Source organism: Gorilla gorilla, chromosome 11, assembly GCF_029281585.2.
Source record: "Gorilla gorilla gorilla isolate KB3781 chromosome 11, NHGRI_mGorGor1-v2.1_pri, whole genome shotgun sequence".
NCBI lineage: Eukaryota > Metazoa > Chordata > Mammalia > Primates > Hominidae > Gorilla > Gorilla gorilla.
In genome coordinates this window covers 9,575,313-9,597,844 of record NC_073235.2, presented here as the reverse complement: position 1 = coordinate 9,597,844, position 22,532 = coordinate 9,575,313, and positions in this window count along the sequence as shown.

Sequence of the window (22,532 nt, the reverse complement as noted above, 5' to 3'; positions counted from 1 at the left end):
ATAGCGTTGCAGATATCTCCTTCTTAATACAGATGGCTGTGTAGATGTTTATATGTTCATACAGATGGCGGTGCAGATATTTCCATGTTCATACAGATGGCGGTGTAGATATTTCCATGTTTATATAGCGGTGTAGTTATTTCCATGTGTAAAGAGATAGCTGTGTAGATATTTCCATGTATATGCAGATAGCTGTGTAGATATTTCCATTTTCATGCAGACAGCGGTTTAGATATTTCCATGTTCAAACAGGTAGCGGTGTAGATATTTCCATGTTCATACAGATAGCGGTGTAGATATTTCCATGTTCATACAGATAGCGGTGTAGATATTTCCATGTTCATACAGATAGCGGTGTAGATATTTCCATGTTTATACAGATAGCGGTGAAGATGTATGCATGTTTACACAGATAGCGGTGCAGATATTTCCATGTTCAAACAGCGGTGTAGATATTTCCATGTTCATACAGATAGCGGTGTAGATATTTCCATGTTTATACAGATTGCGGTGAAGATGTATGCATGTTTACACAGATAGCGGTAGAGATATTTCCATGTTCATAGAGATAGCGGTGTAGATATTTCCATGTTCATCCAGATGGCTGTGTAGATATATCCATGTTCATACAGATAGCGGTGTAGATATTTCCATTTTCATACAGGTAGTGGTGTAGATATTACCATGTTCATACAGATGGTTGTGTAGATATATCCATGTTCATACAGATAGCGGTGTAGGTATTTCCATGTTCATACAGATAGCGGTGTAGATATTTCCACGTTTATACAGATAGCGGTGAAGATGTATGCATGTTTACACAGATAGCGGTGTAGATATTTCCATGTTCATACAGATAGCTGTGTAGATATTTCCATGTTCATCCAGATGGCTGTGTAGATGTATCCATGTTCATACAGATGGCGGTGAAGATATTTCCATGTTCATACAGATAGCAGTGTAGATATTTCCATGTTCATACAGATAGCGGTGTAGATATTTCCATGTTCATACAGATAGCTGTGTAGCTATTTCCATGTTCATACAGATAGCGGTTTAGATATTTCCATGTTCATCCAGATGGCTGTGTAGATATATCCATGTTCATACAGATGGCGGTGAAGATAATTCCATGTTAATACAGATAGCGGTGTAGATATTTCCATGTTCATACAGATAGTGGTGTAGATATTTCCATGTTCATACAGATAGCGGTGTAGCTATTTCCATGTTAATACAGATAGTGGTGTAGATATTTCCATGTTCATCCAGATGGCTGTGTAGATATATCCATGTTCATACTGATAGTGGTGTAGATATTTCCATGTTCATACAGATAGCGGCGTAGATATTTCCATGTTCCTACAGATAGAGGGGCTGATATTTCCATGTTCATACAGATAGCGCTGCTGATATTTCCATGTTTATACAGGTAGCGGGGTAGATATTTCCATGTTTATACAGATAGCGCTGTAGATATTTCCATGTTTATACAAATAGCGGTGTAGATATCTCCATCTTAATACAGATGGCCGTGTAGATATTTATATGTTCATACAGATGGTGGTGCAGATATTTCCATGTTCATACAGATGGCGGTGTAGATATTTCCATGTTCATACAGATAGCGGTGTAGTTATTTCCATGTGTAAAGAGATAGCTGTGTAGATATTTCTATGTATATGCAGATAGCTCTTTAGATATTTCCATTTTCATGCAGATAGCGGAGTAGATATTTCCATGTTCAAACAGATAGCGGTGCAGATATTTCCATGTTCATACAGATGGCTGTGTAGCTATTTCCATGTTCATACAGATAGCGGTGTAGATATTTCCATGTTCATCCAGATGGCTGTGTAGATATATCCATGTTCAAACAGATGGCGTTGTAGATATTTCCATGTTCATACGGATAGCGGTGTAGATATTTCCATGTTCATACAGATAGCGGTGTAGATATTTCCATGTTCATACAGATATTGGTGCTGATATTTCCATGTTTATACAGGTACCAGTGTAGATATTTCCATGTTTATACAGGTAGCGGTGTAGATATTTCAATGTTTACACATATAGCGGTGTAGATATTTCCAAGTTTATACAGAGAGCGGTGAAGATATCTCCATCTTAAAGCAGTTGGCGGTGTAGATATTTATATGTTCATACAGATGGCGGTGCAGATATTTCCATGTTCATACAGATGGCGCTGTAGATATTTGCATGTTTATAGATATAGCGGTGTCAATATTTCCATGTGTATAGAGATAGCTTTGTAGATATTTCCATGTATATGCAGATAGCTGTGTAGATATTTCTATTTTCATGCAGATAGGGGTTTAGATATTTCCATGTTCAAACAGATAGCGGTGTAGATATTTCCATGTTTATACAGATAGCGGTGAAGATGTATGCATGTTTACACAGATAGCGTTGTAGATATTTCTGTGTTCATAGAGATCGCGGTGTAGATATTTCCATGTTCATCCAGATGGCTGTGTAGACATATCCATGTTCATACAGATGGCGGTGAAGATATTTCCATGTTCATACAGACAGCGGTGTAGATATTTCCATGTTCATACAGATAGCGGTGTAGATATTTCCATGTTCATACAGATGTCTGTGTAGATATATCCATGTTCATACAGATGACGGGTAAGATATTTCCATGTTCATACAGATAGCGGTGTAGATATTTCCATGTTCATACAGATAGCGGTTCTGATATTTCCATGTTTATATAGGCAGCGGTGTAGATATTTCCATGTTTATACAGATAGCGGTTTATATATTTCCTTCTTAATCCAGATGGCGGTGTAGATATTTATATGTTCATACAGATGGCGGTGCAGATACTTCCATGATCATACAGATGGCGGTGTAGATATTTCCATGTTTATAGATATAGCGGTGTAGTTATTTCCATGTGTAAATAGATAGCTTTGTAGATATTTCCATGTATATGCAGATAGCTTTGTAGATATTTCCACCTTCATGCAGATAGCGGTGTAGATATTTACATGTTCAAACAGATAGCGGTGTAGATATTTCCATTTTCATCCAGATGGCTGTGTAGATATATCCAAGTTCATAGAGATAGAGGTGTAGATATTTCCATGTTAATACAGGTAGTGGTGTAGATGCTTCCATGTTCATACAGATAGCGGTGTAGCTATTTCCATGTTCATACAGATAGTGGTGTTGATATTTCCATGTTCATAGAGATAGCGGTGTAGATATTTCCATGTTCATACAGATAGCGGTGCTGATATTTAAATGTTTATACAGATAGCGGTGTAGATATTTCCATGTTCATACAGATCGCGGTGTAGATATTTCCATGTTCATCCAGATGGCTGTGTAGATATATCCATGTTCATACAGATGGCGGTGAAGATATTTCCATGTTCATACAGATAGCGGTGTAGTTATTTCCATTTGTAAAGAGATAGCTGTGTAGATATTTCCATGTATATGCAGATAGCTGTGTAGATATTTAAATTTTCATGCAGATAGCGGTATAGATATTTCCATGTTCAAACAGATAGCGGTGGAGATATTTCCATGTTCATAGAGATACCGGTGTAGATATTTCCATGTTCATACAGATAGAGGGGCTGATATTTCCATGTTCTTACAGATAGCGGTGCTGATATTTCCATGTTTATACAGGTAGCGGTGTAGATATTTCCATGTTTATACAGATAGCAGTGTAGATATTTCCATGTTTATACAGATAGCGGTGTAGCTATTTCCATGTTTTTACAGATAGCGGTGTAGATATCTCCATCTTAATACAGATGGCGGTGAAGATATTTATATGTTCATACAGATGGCGGTGCAGATATTTCCATGTTCATACAGATAGCAGTGTAGTTATTTCCATGTGTAAAGAGATTGCTCTGTAGATATTTCCATGTATTTGCAGATAGCTGTGTAGATATTTCCATTTTCATGCTGATAGCGGTTTAGATATTTAAATGTTCAAACAGATAGCGGTGTAGATATTTCCATGTTCATACAGATAGCGGTGTAGATATTTCCATGTTTATACAGATAGCGGTGAAGATGTATGCATGTTTACACAGATAGCGTTGTAGATATTTCTGTGTTCATAGAGATCGCGGTGTAGATATTTCCATGTTCATCCAGATGGCTGTGTAGACATATCCATGTTCATACAGATGGCGGTGAAGATATTTCCATGTTCATACAGACAGCGGTGTAGATATTTCCATGTTCATACAGATAGCGGTGTAGATATTTCCATGTTCATACAGATGTCTGTGTAGATATATCCATGTTCATACAGATGACGGTGAAGATATTTCCATGTTCATACAGATAGCGGTGTAGATATTTCCATGTTCATACAGATAGCGGTTCTGATATTTCCATGTTTATATAGGCAGCGGTGTAGATATTTCCATGTTTATACAGATAGCGGTTTATATATTTCCTTCTTAATCCAGATGGCGGTGTAGATATTTATATGTTCATACAGATGGCGGTGCAGATACTTCCATGATCATACAGATGGCGGTGTAGATATTTCCATGTTTATAGATATAGCGCTGTAGTTATTTCCATGTGTAAATAGATAGCTTTGTAGATATTTCCATGTATATGCAGATAGCTTTGTAGATATTTCCACCTTCATGCAGATAGCGGTGTAGATATTTCCATGTTCATACAGATAGCTGTGTAGCTATTTCCATGTTCATAGAGATAGCGGTGTAGATATTTCCATGTTCATCCAGATGGCTGTGTAGATATATCCATGTTCATACAGATAGCGGTGTAGATATTTCCATTTTCATACAGGTAGTGGTGTAGATATTTCCATGTTCATACAGATAGCGGTGTAGATATTTCCATGTTCATCCAGATGGCTGTGTAGATATGTCCATGTTCATACAGATGGCGGTGAAGATATTTCCATGTTCATACAGATAGCGGTGTAGATATCTCCATCTTAATACAGATGGCGGTGTAGATATTTATATGTTCATACAGGTGACGGTGCAGATATTTCCATGCTCATACGGATGGCGGTGTAGATATTTCCATGTTTATAGAGATAGTGGTGTCGTTATTTCCATGTGTAAAGACATAGCTTTGTAGATATTTCCATGTATATGGAGTTAGCTGTGTAGATATTTCCATTTTCATGCGGATAGCGGTGTAGATATTTCCATGTTCAAAGAGTTAGCGGTGTAGATATTTCCATGTTCATACAGATAGCTGTGTAGATATTTCCATGTTCATCCAGATGGCTGTGTAGATATATCCATGTTCCTACAGATGGCGGTGAAGATATTTCCATGTTCGTACAGATAGCGGTGTAGATATTTCCATGTTCATACAGATATTGGTGTAGATATTTCCATGTTCATACAGATAGCGGTGTAGCTATTTCCATGTTCATACAGATATTGGTGTAGATATTTCCATGTTCATCCAGATTGCTCTTTAGATATTTCCATGTTCATCCAGATGGCTGTGTAGATATATCCATGTTCATACTGATGACAGTGAAGATATTTCCATGTTCATACAGATAGCGGTGTAGTTATTTCCATGTTCATTCAGATAGCGGTGTAGATATTTCCATGTTCATACAGAGGGCGGTGTAGATAGCGGTGTAGATATTTCCATGTTCCTACAGATGTCGGTGTAGATATTTCCATGTTCATACAGATGACGGTGTAGATATTTCCATGTTCATACAGATGGTGGTGTACATATTTCCATGCTTATGGAGATAGCGGTGTACATATTTCCATGTTTACACAGATAGCAGTGTAGATATTTCCATGTTTACACAGATAGCGGAGTAGATATTTCCATCTTTATACAGATAGCGGTGTAGATATTTCCATGTGTATACAGATAACGGTGTAGATATTTACATGTTCCTACAGATGGCTGTGTAGATATTTCCATCTTTATACAGATAGCTTTGTAGATATTTCCATGCTTATAGAGATAGCTGTGTAGATATTTCCATGTTCCTATAATTGGTGGTGTAGCCTTTTCAATGTTTACACAGATAGTGGTGTAGATATTTCCAAGTTTATGCAGATAGCGGTGGAGATATTTCCACTTTTATGCAGATAGCGTTGTAGATATTTCCATGTTTATACAGCTGGCGGTTTAGACATTTCCATGTTCATACAGATGGCTGTGTAGATATTTCCATGTTCATAGACATTGCCGTGTAGATATTTCCATATTTAAACAGATAGGGGTGTAGATATTTCCATGTTTTTAGAGATAGCTGTGTAGATATTTCCATGTTTACCCAGATAGCGGTGTAGATATTTCCATGTTTAGACAGATAGCAGTGTAGATATTTCGATGGTTATACAGAGAACGGTGTAGATATTTCCATGTTTATAGAGATGGCAGTGTAGATATTTCCATGTTCATACAGATTGCAGTGTAGATTTTTCCATGTTTATTAAGATGGCGGTGTAGATATTTCCATGTTTATGAAGATAGCGGTGTAGATATTTACTTCGTTATACAGGTAGCGGTGTAGATATTTCCATGTTTATACAGATAGCAGTGTAGATATTTCCGTGTTTATAGAGATAGCGGTGTGGACATTTCCCAGTTTCACGGATAGCAGTGTAGATATTTCCATGTTTATACAGATAACGGTGTAGATATATTCATGTTTATAGAGATAGCCGTGTAGTTATTTCCATGCTTATTCAGATAACGATGTAGATATGTCCATGTTTATAGAGATAGCGGTGTAGATATTTCCAAGTTCATACAGATATCAGTGTAGATATTTCCATGTTCATACAGATGGCGTTGTTGATATTTCCATCTTCATACAGGTGGCAGTGAAGATATTTGCATGTTCATACAGATGGCGGTGTAGATATTTCCATGTTCATACAGATGGCTGTGTAGATATTTCCATGTTCATACAGATGGCGGTGTAGATATTCCAATGTTTATGAAAATAGCGGTGTAGATATTTACATCTTTATACAGATAGCGGTGTAGATATTTCCATGTTTATACAGATAGCGGTGTAGATATTTCCATGTTCATACAGATTGCGGTGTAGATATTTCCATGTTCATACAGATAGCGGTGTTTATATTTCCATGTTTATACAGGTAGCGGTGTAGATATTTCCATGTTTATACAGATAGCGGTGTAGATATTTCCATGTTTATACAGATAGCGGTGTAGATATTTCCAAGTTTATACAGATAGCGGTGTAGATATCTCCATCTTAATACAGATGGCGGTGTAGATATTTATATGTTCATACAGATGGCGCTGCAAATATTTCCATGTTCAAACAGATGGCGGTGTAGATATTTCCATGTTTATAGAGATAGTGGTGTAGTTATTTCCATGTGTAAAGAGATAGCAGTGTAGATATTTCCATGTATATGCAGATAGCTGTGTAGATATTTCCATTTTCATGCAGATAGCGGTTTAGATATTTCCATGTTCAAACAGATAGCGGTGTAGATATTTCCATGTTCATACAGATAGCGGTGTAGATATTTCCATGTTTATACAGATAGCGGTGAAGATGTATGCATGTTTACACAGAGAGCGGTGTAGATATTTCCATGTTCATACAGATAGCGGTGTATATATTTCCATGTTCATACAGATGGCTGTGTAGATATATCCATGTTCATACAGATAGCGGTGTAGATATTTCCATGTTCATACAGATAGTGGTGTAGATATTTCCATGTTCATACAGATAGCGGTGCAGCTATTTCCATGTTCATACAGATAGCGGTGTAGATATTTCCATGTTCGTACAGATAGCGGTGTAGATATTTCCATGTTTATACAGATAGCGGTGTAGATATTTCCAAGTTTATACAGATAGCGGTGTGGATATCTCCATCTTAAAACAGATGGCGGTGTAGATATTTATATGTTCATACAGATGGCGGTGTAGATATTTCCATATTTATAGAGATAGTCGTCTAGTTATTTCCATGTATAAAGAGATAGCTTTGTAGATATTTCCATGTATATGCAGATAGCTGTGTAGATATTTCCATTTTCATGCAGATAGCGGTGTAGACATTTCCATGTTCAAACAGATAGCGGTGTAGATATTTCCATGTTAATTTCAGATAGTGGTGTAGATATTTCCATGTTCATACAGATATCGGTGTAGCTATTTCCATGTTCATACAGATAGCGGTGTAGATATTTCCATGTTTATAAATATAGCAGTGAAGATATTTCCATGTTTATACAGATAGCGTTGTAGATATTTCCATGTTTATACAGATAGCGGTGTAGATATCTCCTTCTTAATACAGATGGCGGTGTAGATATTTATATGTTCATAAAGATGGCCGTGCAGATATTTCCATGTTCATACAGATGCCGGTGTAGATATTTCCATGTTCATACAGATAGCGGTGTAGTTATTTCCATATGTAAAGAGATACCTTTGTAGATATTTCCATGTATATGCAGATAGCTGTGTAGATATTTCCATTTTCATGCAGATAGCGGTTTAGTTATTTCCATGTTCAAACAGATAGCGGTGTAGGTGTTTCCATGTTCATACAGATAGCGGTGTAGTTATTTCCATGTTTATACAGATAGCGGTGAAGATATATGCATGTTTACACAGATAGCGGTGTAGATATTTCCATGTTCATATAAATAGCGGTGTAGATATTTCCATGTTCATCCAGATGGCTGTGTAGATATATCCATGTTCATTCAGATAGCGGTGCAGATATATCCATGTTCATACAGATAGTGCTGTAGATATTTCCATGTTCATACAGATAGCGGTGTAGCTATTTCCATGTTCATACAGATAGCGGTGTAGCTATTTCCATGTTCATACAGATAGCGGTGTAGATATTTCCATGTTCTTAGAGATAGCGGTGTAGACATTTCCATGTTCATACAGATAGCGGTGCTTATATTTCCATGTTTATACAGGTAGCGGTGTAAATATTTCCATGTTTATACAGATTGCGGTGTAGATATTTCCATGTCTATACAGATAGCGATGTAGATATTTCCATGTTCATCCAGATGGTTGTGTATATATATCCATGTTCATACAGATGGCGGTGAAGATATTTCCATGTTCATACAGATAGCGTTGTAGATATTTTCATGTTCATGCAGATAGTGGTGTAGATATTTCCATGTTCATACTGATAGTGGTGTAGCTATTTCCATGTTCATACAGATAGCGGTGTAGATATTTCCATGTTCATCCAGATGGCTGTGTAGACATATCCATGTTCATACATATGGTGGTGAAGATAATTCCATGTTCATACAGATAGCGGTGCAGTTATTTCCATGTTCATACAGATAGTGGTGTAGATATTTCCATGTTCGTTCAGATAGAGGGGCTGATATTTCCATGTTCATACAGTTAGCGGTGTGTATATTTCCATGTTTATACAGGTAGCGGTGTAGATATTTCCATGTTTATACAGAGAGCAGTGTAGATATTTCCATGTTTCTACAGATAGCGGTGTAGATATCTCCATCTTAATAGAGATGGCGGTGTAGATATTTATATGTTCATACAGATGGCCGTGCAGATATTTCCATGTTCATACAGATGCCGGTGTAGATATTTCCATGTTCATACAGATAGCGGTGTAGTTATTTCCATGTGTAAAGAGATAGCTGTGTAGATATTTCCATGTATATGCAGATAGCTGTGTAGATATTTCCATTTTCATGCAGATAGCGGTTTAGATATTTCCATCTTCAAACAGATAGCGGTGTGGATATTTCCATGTTCATACAGATAGCTTTGTAGATATATCCATGTTTATACAGATAACGGTGAAGATGTATGCATGTTTACACAGATAGCGGTGTAGATATTTCCATGTTCATACAGATAGCGGTGTAGATATTTCCATGTTCATACGGATGGCTGTGTAGATATATCCATGTTAATACAGATAGCGGTGTAGATATTTCCATGTTCATACAGATAGTGTTGTAGATATTTCTATGTTCATACAGATAGCGGTGCCGCTATTTCCATGTTCATACAGATAGCGGTGTAGATATTTCCATGTTCGTACAGATAGCGGTGTAGATATTTCCATGTTCATACAGATAGCGGTGCTTATATTTCCATGTTTATATAGGTAGCGGTGTAGATATTTCCATGTTTATACAGATTGCGGTGCAGATATTTCCATGTTTATACAGATAGCAGTATAGATATTTCCAAGTTTATACAGATAGCGGTGTAGATATCTCCATCTTAATACAGATGGCGGTGTAGATATTTATATGTTCATACAGACGGCGGTGCAGATATTTCCATGTTCATACAGATGGCGGTGTAGATATTTCCATGTTTATAGAGATAGTGGTGTAGTTATTTCCTTGTGTAAACAGATATCTTTGTAGATATTTCCATGTATATGCAGATAGCTGTGTAGATATTTCCATTTTCATGCAGATAGCGGTGTAGATATTTCCATGTTCAAACAGATAGCGGTGTAGATATTTCCATGTTCATACAGATAGTGGTGTAGATATTTCCATGTTCATACAGATAGCGGTGTAGCTATTTCCATGTTCATACAGATAGCGGTGTAGTTATTTCCGTGTTTATAAAGATATCTTTGTAGATATTTCCATGTTTACACAGATAGCGGTGTAGATATTTCCATGTTTATACAGATAGCGGTGTAGATATCTCCATCTTAATACAGATGGCTGTGTAGATATTTATATGTTCATACAGATGGCCGTGCAGATATTTCCATGTTCATACAGATGCCGGTGTAGATATTTCCATGTTCATACAGATAGCGGTGTAGTTATTTCCATGTGTAAAGAGATAGCTGTGTAGATATTTCCATGTATATGCAGATAGCTGTGTAGATATTTCCATTTTCATGCAGATAGCGGTTTAGATATTTCCATGTTCAAACAGATAGCGGTGTAGATATTTCCATGTTCATACAGATAGCGGTGTAGTTATTTCCATGTTTATACAGATAGCGGTGAAGATGTATGCATGTTTACACAGATAGCGGTGTAGATATTTCCATGTTCATACAGATAGCGGTGTAGATATTTCCATGTTCATCCAGATGGCTGTGTAGATATATCCATGTTCATTCAGATAGCGGTGTAGATATTTCCATGTTCATACAGATAGCGGTGTAGCTATTTCCATGCTCATACAGATAGCGGTGTAGATATTTCCATGTTCATACTGATAGCGGTGTAGATATTTGTTCATACAGATAGCGGTGCTTATATTTCCATGTTTATACAGGTAGCGGTGTAAATATTTCCATGTTTATACAGATAGCGGTGTAGATATTTCCATGTTTATACAGATAGTGGTGTAGATATTTCCATGTTCATCCAGATGGCTGTGTAGATATGTCCATGTTCATACAGATGGCGGTGAATATATTTCCATGTTCATACAGATAGCGGTGTAGATGTTTCCATGTTCATACAGATGGTGGTGTAGATATTTCCATGTTCATACAGATAGCGGTGTACCTATTTCCATGTTCATACAGATAGCGGTGTAGATATTTCCATGTTCATCCAGATGGCTGTGTAGACATATCCATGTTCATACAGATGGCGGTGAAGATAATTCCATGTTCATACAGATAGCGGTGTAGATATTTCCATGTTCATACACATAGTGGTGTAGATATTTCCATGTTCATACAGATAGAGGGGCTGATATTTCCTTGTTCATACAGATAGCTGTGCTGATATTTCCATGTTTATACAGGTAGCGGTGTTGATATTTCCATGTTTATACAGATAGCGGTGTAGATATTTCCAAGTTTGTACAGATAGCGGTGTAGATATCTCCATCTTAATACAGATGGAGGTGTAGATATTTATATGTTCATACAGGTGACGGTGCAGATATTTCCATGCTCATACGGATGGCGGTGTAGATATTTCCATGTTTATAGAGATAGTGGTGTCGTTATTTCCATGTGTAAAGACATAGCTTTGTAGATATTTCCATGTATATGGAGTTAGCTGTGTAGATATTTCCATTTTCATGCGGATAGCGGTGTAGATATTTCCATGTTCAAAGAGTTAGCGGTGTAGATATTTCCATGTTCATACAGATAGCTGTGTAGATATTTCCATGTTCATCCAGATGGCTGTGTAGATATATCCATGTTCATACAGATGGCGGTGAAGATATTTCCATGTTCGTACAGATAGCGGTGTAGATATTTCCATGTTCATACAGATATTGGTGTAGATATTTCCATGTTCATACAGATAGCGGTGTAGCTATTTCCATGTTCATACAGATATCGGTGTAGATATTTCCATGTTCATCCAGATTGCTGTTTAGATATTTCCATGTTCATCCAGATGGCTGTGTAGATATATCCATGTTCATACTGATGACGGTGAAGATATTTCCATGTTCATACAGATAGCGGTGTAGTTATTTCCATGTTCATTCAGATAGCGGTTTAGATATTTCCATGTTCATACAGAGGGCGGTGTAGATAGCGGTGTAGATATTTCCATGTTCCTACAGATGTCGGTGTAGATATTTCCATGTTCATACAGATGACGGTGTAGATATTTCCATGTTCATACAGATGGTGGTGTACGTATTTCCATGCTTATGGAGATAGCGGTGTACATATTTCCATGTTTACACAGATAGCAGTGTAGATATTTCCATGTTTACACAGATAGCGGAGTAGATATTTCCATGTGTATACAGAAAACGATGTAGATATTTACATGTTGCTACAGATGGCTGTGTAGACGTTTCCATCTTCATACAGATAGCTTTGTAGATATTTCCATGCTTATAGAGATAGCTGTGTAGATATTTCCATGTTCCTATAATTGGTGGTGTAGCTATTTCAATGTTTACACAGATAGTGGTATAGATATTTCCAAGTTTATGCAGATAGCGGTGGAGATATTTCCACTTTTATGCAGATAGCATTGTAGATATTTCCATGTTTATACAGCTGGCGGTTTACACATTTCCATGTTCATACAGATGGCTGTGTAGATATTTCCATGTTCATAGACATTGCGGTGTAGATATTTCCATATTTAAACAGATAGGGGTGTAGATATTTCCATGTTTTTAGAGATAGCTGTGTAGATATTTCCATGTTTACACAGATAGCGGTGTAGATATTTCCATGTTTAGACAGATAGCAGTGTAGATATTTCGATGGTTATACAGAGAACGGTGTAGATATTTCCATGTTTATAGAGATGGCAGTGTAGATATTTCCATGTTCATACAGATTGCAGTGTAGATATTTCCATGTTTATTAAGATGGCGGTGTAGGTATTTCCATGTTTATGAAGATAGTGGTGTAGATATTTACTTCGTTATACAGATAGCGGTGTAGATATTTCCATGTTTATACAGATAGCAGTGTAGATATTTCCGTGTTTATAGAGATAGCGGTGTGGATATTTCCCAGTTTCACGGATAGCAGTGTAGTTATTTCCATGTTTATACAGATAACGGTGTAGATATATTCATGTTTATAGAGATAGCGGTGTAGTTATTTCCATGCTTATTCAGATAACGCTGTAGATATGTCCATGTTTATAGAGATAACGGTGTAGATATTTCCAAGTTCATACAGATATCAGTGTAGATATTTCCATGTTCATACAGATGGCGTTGTTGATATTTCCATCTTCATACAGGTGGCAGTGAAGATATTTGCATGTTCATACAGATGGCGGTGTAGATATTTCCATGTTCATACAGATGGCTGTGTAGATATTTCCATGTTCATACAGATGGCGGTGTAGATATTCCAATGTTTATGAAGATAGCGGTGTAGATATTTACATCTTTATACAGATAGCGGTGTAGATATTTCCATGTTTATACAGATAGCGGTGTAGATATTTCCATGTTCATACAGATAGCGGTGTAGATATTTCCATGTTTAAACAGATAGCGGTGTAGATATTTCCATGTGTATAGAGATGGCGGTATAAATATTTCTGTGTTTATACAGATGGCGGGTAGATATTTCCATGTTCATACAGAAGGCAGTGTAGATATTTCCATGTTTATAGAGATAGCGGTGTAGATATTTCCATTTCATACACATTGCTCTCTATATATTTCCATGTTTATGGGGGTAGTGTTGTAGATATTTCCATGATTGTAGAGATAGTGGTGTAGATATTTCCGTGTTTATAGAGATAGCGGTGTGGATATTTCCCAGTTTCACGGATAGCGGTGTAGATATTTCCATGTTTATACAGATAACGGTGTAGATGTATTCATGTTTATAGAGATAGCGGTGAAGTTATTTCCATGCTTATACAGATAATGCTGTAGATATGTCCATGTATATAGAGATAGCGGTGTAGATATTTCCAAGTTCATACAGATATCAGTGTAGATATTTCCATGTTCATTCAGATGGCGTTGTTGATATTTCCAACTTCATGCAGGTGGCAGTGAAGATATTTGCATGTTCATACAGATGGCGGTGTAGATATTTCCATGTTCATACAGATGGCTGTGTAGATATTTCCATGTTCATACAGATGGCGGTGTAGATATTTCCATGTTTATACTGATGGCGTTGTAGATATTTCCATCTTTATGCAGATGGCTGTGTAGATATTTCCACGTTTATAGAGATGGCAGTGAAGATATTTCCATGTTTGTGGAGATAGCGGTGTAGATATTTCCATGTTTACACAGATAGCGGTGTAGATATTTCCATGTTTACACAGACAGCGGTGTAGATATTTCCATCTTTATACACATAGCGGTGTAGATATTTCCATGTTTATAGGGATATCGGTGTAGATATTTCCATGTTTATAGAGATAGCAGTGTAGATATTTCCATCTTTATACACATAGCTGTGTAGGTATTTCCATCTTTATAGGGATATCAGTGTAGATATTTCCATGTTTATACAGATAGTGGTGTAGATATTGCCATGTATATAGAGATAGCGGAGTAGATATTTCCACGTTTATACACATAGCAGTGTAGATATTTCTAAGTTCATACTGATGGCGGTGTACATATTTAAATCTTTATAGAGATGGCGGTGTACATATTTAAATGTTCATAGAGATGGCGGTTTAGATATTGCCATGTATATAGAGATGGCGGTGTAGATATTGCCATGTTTATAAAGATGTCGGGCTAGATATTTCCATGTTTATACACAGAGCACTGTAGTTATTTCCATGTTTATAGAGATAGCGGTGTAGATATTTCCATGTTTATCCAGATAGCGGTGTACGTATTTCCATGTATATACAGATGGCGTTGTAGACATTTCCATGTTTATAGAGATAGCGTTGTAGATATTTCCATGTTCCTACAGATGGCGGTGTAGATATTTCCATGTTTACAGAGTTGGCGGTGTAGATATTTCCACGTTCATACAGATGGCGGTGTAGATATTTCCATGTTAATACACATAGCGGGGCAGGTATTTCCATGTTTATACACATTACGCTCTAGATATTTCCATGTTTTTACAGATAGCTGTGTAGATATTTCCATGTTTATACAGATGGCGGTGTAGATATTTCCATGTTCATACAGATGGCGGTGTAGATATTTCCATCTTTATAGAGGTGGAAGTGTAGATATTTCCATCTTAATACAGACAGAGGTGTAGATATTTCCATGTTTAAACAGATGGCGGTGTAGATATTTCCATCTTTATAGAGATTGCGCTGTAGATATTTCCATATTCATACAGATGGCGGTGTAGATATTTCCATGTTTATATAGATGGCGGTGTAGATATTTCCATCTTAATACAGATAGCCGTGTAGATATTTCTATGTTTATGCAGATGGCGGTGTAGATATTTTTATGTCGATACAGATGGCGGTGTAGGTATTTCCATGTTTATAGAGAGAGCGGTGTAGATATTTCCAAGTTGATGGAGATAGCGGTGTAGATATTTCCATGTATATACAGATAGCGGTGTAGATATTTCCATGTTTATACAGATAGTGTTGTAGATATTTCAATGTTCATACAGATGGCGTTGTAGATATTTCCATGTTCATACAGTTGGCGGTATAGATATTTCCACGTTTATAGAGATAGCGTTGTAGTTATTTCCATGTTTATAGAGACAGCGTTGTAGATATTTCCATGTTTATACAAATAGCAGTGTAGGTATTTCAATGTTTATAAAGATTGCAGTGTAGATATTTCAATGTTTATAGAGATAGCGGTGTAGATATTTCCCTGTTTTACAGGTAGCAGTTTAGATATTTCCATGTTTATAGAGATAGCGGTGTAGATATTTCCATGTATATTCAGATAGCGGTGTAGATATTTCCATGTTCATACAGATGGCGGTGTAGATATTTCCATGTTTATATCAATGGCGGTGTAGTTATTTCCATCTTAATACAGATAGCAGTGTAGATATTTCCATGTTTATACAGATGGCGGTGTAGATATTTTCATGTCGATACAGATGGCGGTGTAGGTATTTCCATGTTTATAGAGATAGCGGTGTAGATATTTCCATGTTGATAGAGATAGCGGTGTTGATATTTCCATGTATATACAGATAGCAGTGTAGATATTTCCATGTTTATACAGATAGCGGTGAAGATATTTCAATGTTCATACAGATGACGTTGTAGGTAATTCCATGTTCATACAGATGGTGGTGTAGATATTTCCACGTTTATAGAGATAGCGGTGTAGTTATTTCCATGTTTATAGAGATAGCGTTGTAGATATTTCCATGTTTATACAAATAGCAGTGTAGGTATTTCAATGTTTATAAAGATAGCAGTATAGATGTTTCTATGTTTATAGAGATAGCGGTGTAGATATTTCCCTGTTTTACAGGCAGCGGTTTAGATATTTCCATGTTTATGCAGATAGCAGTGTAGATATTTCCATGTTTATAGAGATAGAGGTGTAGTTATTTCCATGTTTATATAGATAACGGTGTAGATATTTCCATGTTTATAGAGATAGCGGTGTATATATTTCCATGTATATACAGATAGCAGTGTAGTTATTTCCATGTTTATACAGATGGCCCTGTAGATATATCCATGTTTATAGAGATGGCGGTGTAGTTATTTCCTTGTTTATACAGATAGCGGTGTAGATATTTCCATGTTCATACGGATAGCGCTGTAGATATTTCCATGTTTAGAGATAGCGGTGTAGATATTTCCATGTTTATACAGATAGCGGTGTAGATATTTCCATGTTTATACAGGTAGCGCTGTAGATATTTCCATATTTGTCCTGGTAGCAGTGAATATATTTCCATATTTATACAGCTAGCGGTGCAGATATGTGAATTCATTAAACCTCTTTTTCTTTATAAATGACCCAGTCTTGGGTATGTCTTTATCAGCAGCATGAAAATTGACTAATACACTCACTGTCCATGAATGATACTCTGTTAGCCCATTTGCATTGTTATAAAGAAATACCTGAGGTTGGGTAATTAATAAAGAAATGAGGTTTATTTGGCTCCTTGTTCTGAAGGCTGTACGTGAAGCATAGTACTGGCACCTGCTTCCAGGGAGGGCCTCAGGAACCTTCCAATCATGGTGGAAGGTGAAGGGAAACCAGCATATCACATGGTGAGAGAGGAAGCAAGAGAGACAGGGAGGAGGTGTCAGTCTCTTTTAAACAACCAGATATCGCATGAACTCACAGGGTAAGAACTCATTCATTACCAAGAGGACAGCACCAAGCCATTCAGGAGGCATCTATCTCCAACATTGGGGATCACATTTTAACGTGAGATTTGAAGGGGACAAACATCCAAACTATGTCAGATACCAAAGCTGACAATGCTTAGGATCTTTAGCTGTTCCAGGTTCTGGGAAAAGGGAGAGAGTTAGCTTCCCTCGTCTATGCTGTGCTACTCCATATTATATTAGTAATTATTGTTCTCTAAAGGTTCTTAAAAGCAAATAAACAAATGCAAGGCAAAACATATAAAAGGCAAGGCAAAACATACGAAATGCAAGGCAAATGCATTAAAAAACTTTTGAGTGTTAATACATAGATTTTATTTTATCTTTTTAATTTCTTTTGCTTAACCAAATAGATTATGTAGTTTTGATTAACTGGCCATGAAATAGCTCTGCCTACATAGAATTTCCCATGAATAATTGGTTGTGGAGACTTTTGTGTGTGACCCAAATCCTCCCTCAAAACTGAAGTTTGCCCAGCTATTGGGAGTGTTGGCAAATCATGCCTCTCAGCTGATTCTCTCTAGAATTTATTCTCAGGAGATCTAATTAATAACTTGTCAAGCTGATGTCCATCCTTGGGGACAACTCGTATCTGAAGAATGGCCAGTGAAAGGTATTAAAACTCCATACTCCTGCCTCAATTTAGGGCAACTCTGAAGGGTCACCCCTGCTTCTCAGCTCCCCCTTGAGATTAGCTGAGGTATTTGTTGTGACTGCCTCACATCTCAACTCCCTTTGTCCAATTCAGCTTTTTCGCCACAGTTGTTGGCTCCTAGGATTTTACCCAGTTAAATGTTCTCTACACAAATCTCTATCTCAAATCTGCTTTACAGGGAATGTGGCCTCAGACAGGTTTTCATTAGGTTCTGGACGTAACTCTCATTAGTCATTGATATGATTCGGCTGTGTCTCCACCCGAATCTCACCTTGATTGTAATTATCCCCGCATGTCAAGGATGGAGTCAGGTGGAGATCATTGAATCATAGGGGCGGGTTCCCCCTACTGTTCTCCTGGTAGCGAATAAGTCTCACGAGATCTGATGCTTTTAAAATGGGAGTTTCCCTACACAAGCTTTCTCCTCTGCTACCATTTAAGATGTGCCTTTGCTTCTTTTTTGCCTTCTGCCGTGACTGTGAGGCCTCCCCAGCCATGTGGAATTGTGAGTTCCTTAAACCTCTTTCCTTTCTAAATTACCCGGTCTTGGGTATGACTTTATTAGCAGCATGACAACAAACTAGTGCAGTCTGTTCTATAAGCCCAAGTCGGATCACAGAGTCCCACTTTCCGTTTTTTTTTTCTAGCCCATATTTCTACTAAAACTTGACTCATATAGACTTAAAACAAAATAATTAAGCATGGCTAGTATTTATTTAATATTTTATACGTGTCAGGTACTGTATTTTGTAACTTATCTTTTAATAATCTTTCCAAATCTCTAAAAGGAGAATTCTGCTCTTTTATAGAGAAAATAAGGATGGCTCAATCTTTTGATTTTTATTACAAGCTTTATTTTGTATAACATATAATAAACTAAAAATATTGAAAGTTTAGAAACCATCAGCACGCAATCGAGGTGATGGAAATATACTTCACCTCCAGTTTCCTGATGCCTCTTTATAATACATTTCTCTGGCCCCTCATTCCTGGCCCTTAAAAACCACCAAACTGCTTTCTGTCACTGGACAGTAATTTATACAGTCAAAAAATGTATATAAATAAAATTTTACACTATGCACTTTTTTGTCTGACATTTTATGTTTTTTTCTCTGCATGTTTTACCTCTAGAGTCTGCCTTGTTTCACTTAGTATAGTTATTTTGAGATTCATTCATGTTATAGTATGTATCCATAATTAATTCGGATAAAGCAAGTTAATTCATTAATGTATTGATTGATATTTAGACTGTTTCTAGTTTGGGCTATTATGAATACATGTGCTATGAACATTTGTGTTGATATCATTATATGAACACCTACTTTTATCTCTCTTGGGTAAATACCCAGGAGTGCAATGGCTGAGTCTTACGGCAGAAGTATGTTTAACTTTTTAAGGGACTCTTAAACTGTTTTTCAAAGGTTACACTTTTTTGTATTCCCATCAGCAGTGTATGAGAGTTTCAGCTTCTCCACATCCAAGCCAGTGCTTGGCTGTTATCAGTCATGCTAATCTTAGCTATTTAAAAATAGATAGTGGCGTCTCATTTTGGTTTTAATTTGCATTGCCCTAAGCATTAATTATGTTGAGCATATGTGCTTATTTACCAAACAAATGTCTACTTTGTAATGTCTGTTCCAGTCTTTCACCCAAGTTTTAAATGGGGTTGTTTGTTTTTCATTATTAAATTTTGAGCTTTTAAAATATATTTTTGATGCAAGCCTTTCATCAGATATATGAATTGCAAATATTTTCTCCCAGCCTGCAGCTTGTCTTTTCAGTCTCTTAATAGATTCTTTTGAAGAGCAGATTCTTTTTTTTAAATTGGATGAGTTCTTCTTATCAATATATTATTATATAAATCATGCTGTGGGGTCATATCAAAGAAAGCTTTGCCTGACTCAAAGTCCCAAATGTTTTCACATCTTCCCTCTCCTCTCCTTTGGGAACTGAGATTACACGTAAATTCAGTTACTTGAAATTTACTGTCTACTATTGCTCTGTTCATGTTTTTTAAAAATTTATTTTCTCTCTCTATTTTATTTTGAGAGGTGTCTATCTTTTCTTCTTTAATGACTAATGTGCTATCAGCCTACCATGTAGCTGGGACTACAGCCGCATGCTACTATGCCCCGCTAATTTTTGTATTTTTAGTAGAGATGGGATTTCACCATATTGGTCAGGCTGGTCCTGAACTCCTGACTTCGTGATCCACCTGCCTCGGCCTCGCAAAATGCTGAGATTACAGGCGTGAGCCACTGCGCCCAGCCTCCTTTAGTGTATCTTGCATGTCTCTATTTTAGAACATATAGAATACTGTTTCAATAAGCATTTGAATGTTCTTAACTGATAACTCTGGCACCTTGATTTACTCTGGATCAGTTCTGACTCAGTGATTTTTCTCCTTATTATGAGCCACGTTCTTCTGTCTTTTGTTGTTACTGTTGTGTCTCTGCTAAACTGTGTCTGGATGTCAGATATGGTGACTTTTATCTTATTGAGTGCTGGAAGTATATATAAATATTCTTGATCTTTGTATTGGTATGTATTTAAGTTTAGTTGGAAAGAGTTTGACTCTTTTTGGTCTTGCTTTAAAAATTCATTAGGTGGGATCAGACCAGTTCTCATTTTAGAGCTAATCACTCCCAACTAGTGAGGCAAGATCCTTCTGGGTATCCCTGGGAATCTTGAGGTGTTTCTGGTTTGGCTGATAAAATAAGCACTATTACTGGACCTTGGTGAGCATGTGTACTGTTACTTTTCATCTTATCTGGGTGTTGTTTCCCCAACCGTAGGTACTTTTCTCTAGGCCTGTCCTAACAATTACTTAGCTATGTACTTTAGGGGGACCCTTTGCAGAGCTCTGGAGTTCTCTTTCTGTGCAGCCCCTTCTTCTCGGAAACCTTGTCCTGAGAGCTCATGTCAACATGGTTTCTGTGGACTCTCAGCTCTGTCCCCTCAGCTCAGGGAGAACGATGGGCTCCTCTTGGGCTTTTCTCCTGCAGTAGTGGGCTGGAAAACTTTCTCCAGGCATAAATTAGGGCAGTTGATAGGCTCACCTTGTTTGAGACTGACTTTACAGGGTCTTGCAAACTTTTGTGGCATACATTTTGGCCATTTTTTTGGTTGTTTCAGGAGGGAGAGAAAGTCTAGTTCTTGTTACTCCATCATGGTCATTGCAGAAGTCAAACTAACTGATATTTCTCAATACAGTCTGTTGCTACACATTGAACTTGCTTAAGATAATTTTTAGATGGCACAGAACTTTCTGTCCATTGAATGAGACTCTCTGCTTATTTTGCAAGTGCTCATTTGTATGGAGACATTTGTATGGAGAAACTTCAAAAAGTTTGTGGAAAAATGAAGTTAAAAGATAAACATTGAAAATGTGATCTTCGGTTTTCATCCCTAAAGAACTGATGGTCCTGGGAACTTAACAATGTCAATGCAGTCTCTTATACATTATTAACTTAAGAAAAATGGGTGCCCTTTCCACATTTGTTGAGATTGGGAAACAAAAAGAAGTCAGAAGGAGCCAAATCAGAGCTGTAAGGTGGATGCCTGACAATTTCCCATTGAGACTCTCACAAAATTGCCTTTGCTTGATGACAGGAATGAGCAGAAACATTGTGGTGTTAGAGGACTGTCTGCTAAAGCTTTCCCAGGTATTTTGCCCTAAAACTTTGGCTAACTTATTCAAAACACTCTCATGATATGCAGATATTATTGTTCTTTGACCTTCCACAAAGTCAACAAGCAAAATGCCTGGAATGTCCCCAAAAAACTGTTGCCGTGACCTTTGCTCTTGAGTGATCCCCTTTAGCTTTGACTGGACCACTTCCACCTTTGGTAGCCATTGCTTTGATTGTGTTTTGCCCTCAGGATCATACTGGGAAAGCCATGTTTTATCTTCTGTTACAATTCTTCAAAGAAATCCTTCAGGATCTTGACCCTAGTTCTTTAAAATTTCCATTGAGAGCTCTCCTCTTGTCTGCAGCTGATCTGAGCACAACACTTTTGGCACCCATGCAGTGGAAAGTTGGTTCAACTTTAATTTTTTAGTCAGAACTGTGTAAGCTGAACCAATTAAGATGTCTATGATGTTGGCTATTGTTTGTGCTGTTGATTATCA